The following is a 3,691-nucleotide window of genomic DNA, read 5'->3' on the forward strand; positions in this document are numbered from 1 at the left end:
GGTGGGACGATGGACGTAAAATCGGGCAGCAGAAGCTCAAAACGAGAGCGGGAGTGACGGATGTAGGGAAGCCAAAAACCGCTTCAGCGTCGTCGCGGCTGGAAAGCGGCGCTCAGCACGCCGGGAAACCAGCGCGCCGGGGGCGCGTAGCTGCGCAGGCGCCTCCAACCGCCACTCGGCGCCGGCCACGTGACTCCCGACACGTGGCTCCTCCGCGTGGTGCAAGTCTTTTAAAGTGTCTTGGCAAGTGTTGGTGCGGGGCTGTCCTTGCGGCAGGCAGGGCTAGGAGGCTAGTGGGTTCTGACCCAGGAAGGTGCGGGAACGGTCGCGGGAGAACCAGGTCTGTATAAGGAAATTTAGTAGCCCAAACTGGGACAGAGCAATAAACCAACTGTGTGGGATTAACCGAGTTTAGTTTTAGTTCCCAGGGTAACCCTTAGGCCAGGTACTGGGACGCTGCCTGTTAAGAACCCTGCGGCAGAGCAGGGGGTGAGCAGCGGGCCATCGAGCGAAGCTTCATCTGCCGCTCCCCATCGCTGGAAGTACCGCCATCGCTGGCCTTACTGCCTGAACCATCCCCAGCTTCCCTGTCCTCGGAAAAATTGTCTTGCACGAAACTGGTCCTTGGTGCCAAAAAGGTTGAGGACTGCTGCCTTACACCTTCTGTTAGAAATTGCTTTAATTTCTGCTCGTGTAATTTAGCAGGGGTCGTTCGTCTAGTCACTGTCTGGTTTTACTGACTGCACCCCATAACACAACATGTTCCTCTTTCTCCTGTATTTTATTTAAATTGGTAATTCTGTATAGAGCAGTGGTGCTCAAGCCAGACTGCACACTCAAAAGGTGGGGAGTGGGGGAGTGTTTAGTCTAACTGATGATTGGCTTAGGTCCTGACTGTTAAATCAGGATATCTAGAAGTGAGCCCTGGTGTCTGTATTTGAATTTGAATTCCCCAGGTAATTCTTTTTTTTTTTTTAGATTTTTTTTTTTAAGCCTTGTATTTTCTTTTCTTCCTTTTTAAAAAATAATTAATTAATTAAATTTTGGCTGCGTTGGGTCTTCGTTGCTGCCCATGGGCTTCCACTAGTCGTGGCAAGTGGGGGCTTCTCTTGTTGCAGAGCACAGGCTCTAGGCACCTGGGCTTCAGTAGTTGTGGCACTCGGGCTCAGTAGTCGTGGCTCATGGGCTCTCGAGCACAGGCTCAGTAGTTGTGGTACACAGGCTTAGTTGCTACACGGCACGTGGGATCTTCCCAGACCAGGGCTTGAACCTGTGTCTCCTGCATTGGCAGGTGGATTCTTAATCGCTGCGCCACCAGGGAAGTCCTCCCCAGGTAATTCTGATGTGCAGGGTTGAGAATCAATGACCTGTTCGAGAACAGTGGTTCACAAACTTTGATTTTAGGATCTCTTTTCACTCTTAACATTGAAGACCACAAAGAAGCTTCTGTTTTGGTGTTATGTGTTGACATTAATCATTTCAGAAATTGAAACAGAAAAATTTAAAAATCAACTCATTTAAAGTAACAATAATAAACCCCTACATAAGAAACATTTTAAAATAAAAAGTAACTATTTTCAAACAAAAAAACGTAGTGAGAACAGCCTTGTTTTATATTTTTGAAAGTCTTTTTAAATGTCTGGCTTAATAAAAGACAGCCGGATTTACATAGCTGCTTTTGCACTCCATTTGCTGCAATATCACACGACATGTAGTTGGTGGAGAACTCCACTGTATGCTAATGAGAGAGTGAAAGAGGCAAATAATGTCTTAGTATTATTAATAAAAGAATATATTCCTGATTACTCTTTACAGCTTGTTTGATGGTTTCTAATAAAGGAAGATTCCATCTTATCATCTCTTACTCTGTAGGACTTGCAGTCTTGAAACACATCTATAAAATGTGAGATGAGTTACGGCTTTTTTGAAATTGAGGTTACATTTGCTTCTTTATTATCTTAAGTGTGTCCAAACACTTTTAATAGTACTTGTCACTAATAAAAAAACAAATATTTAGGCCAGAAGGATTCCAGAGCAGGAATTCTGTTAATATTTTGATTACCTCACATAAAGCTAGTTGGCAAGTCCTACTGGTACCATGTTTGGTGCTACCTTTCTTTCCATAGTGGCTTATTTGTCTCAACCGGTTTTTCAGCCTGAGTCTCTCTACATTTTACATGCTGCTGCCAGATTAATCTTTCTGAAGCAATTGCATTAATCATTATTCCTAGCTTGAAATATTTAAAGTCTTCTCATTGTGTTGACTTCAAAATCCTTTATGAAACCCATTACAAATTCAAGAAATGATGGGCATTTTATCTGCAAAAATCTGAAAAATGAAACATTTCATTCACTTTTAAGGTAATTCGGAGGACTTGGGGAGAAATTTAAAGGGTGAATTGCCTGAATCACACTCCAAGCCAGACTGTCTTTTTAAGGTGCCAAGAGAGGTCAACGGAACCATCTCTGGTCACAGGGAACATAAGTATCTCGGAGGCCGCAAAAGCAAGTCTTCTGCTGCTTCCCAGGGCAATTTTCTGTCCCTTCCTTTCTTGCCTCCCTTGCCCCTCTCCCCTGACATTTGACCCCGTAGTTGACATGTTCATAGCATATTCCTTTATGATATCCTCTAGCTTACTTTTGACATGTATTCTTTGTTAGGAGACAGCAAAAGTGAAAGTACTTAGAAGTGTAGCTTTTTTTTTTTTAACCCTATTAAGAGCTCTGAATCAGCTCTTTTCAATAGATAAAGCTGAAAATGTTTATTTTAATTTGCTGCATTGTATTTTATTTACTGATTTAGGGAATGAAAAAAGTTCTGGTGATTTATATGTTGATATTAAAAGTATAGAGTCTCAGGGCCTTTGCACTGTTCACTCTTCTTTCCTTGGCAATCAGCTTGGTTAGTTTCCTCACTTACTTGAGATGTGGGATCACCTCAGCACCACTTTCCCTGGCCACCCTGTCTCCCACACTTCGTATCCCATTTTCTTGCTTCACTTTTTTTTTCTCTTAGCTTTTGTCAACATAGTTACTTATTTGTCTTATTTGTGGCCTACCTCTCCCACGGGAACATAAGCTCTATGAAGGTAGGGATTTTTAGCTGTTTTGTTCACTGCTGTATCTCTGGCATCCAGAACAGTGCTTTGTACAGAGCAGAAATGTAATAAATGTTTGTAGGATGAATAGACAAAAAGGCAACACAACTGCAAACAAACCTCTAAACCATCTTTATTAAAAACTATCAATATAGTATAAAAATATCTTCAATTATATAGAATATAGAAGTACAACTCTACAAAATTAAATTATTTCTACACAGTTTAGTATACAGATTAAAGTTTTAGTAACATTCAATAATATATTTTAAAATATCCGAAGTATAAGTCATTGTTTTAAAAGTGTTTAGTGCGGAATACTTTTTCTTAGCTTTCCAAAATTTTGTACAGTAGAAGGTATGATTTAGCTGACTCCATGGTTTTCAACCAATGGATATTTAATAATAATAATAATAAATGGTGGTGGTGGTAGTAGTAGTAGTAGTAGTAGTAGCAGCTAACACTTTTATAGCACATAGCATATGCCAGGCACTATTTAGAGGAAATCACACAGACAACACATGATTATTCACAATATTATTTTCAAGAATGTTCAAAGTGGACAAACCTAGTAAATTGATTTCATAGCTTTT

This window comes from Eubalaena glacialis, chromosome 5 (assembly GCF_028564815.1).
Source record: "Eubalaena glacialis isolate mEubGla1 chromosome 5, mEubGla1.1.hap2.+ XY, whole genome shotgun sequence".
Taxonomy (NCBI): domain Eukaryota; kingdom Metazoa; phylum Chordata; class Mammalia; order Artiodactyla; family Balaenidae; genus Eubalaena; species Eubalaena glacialis.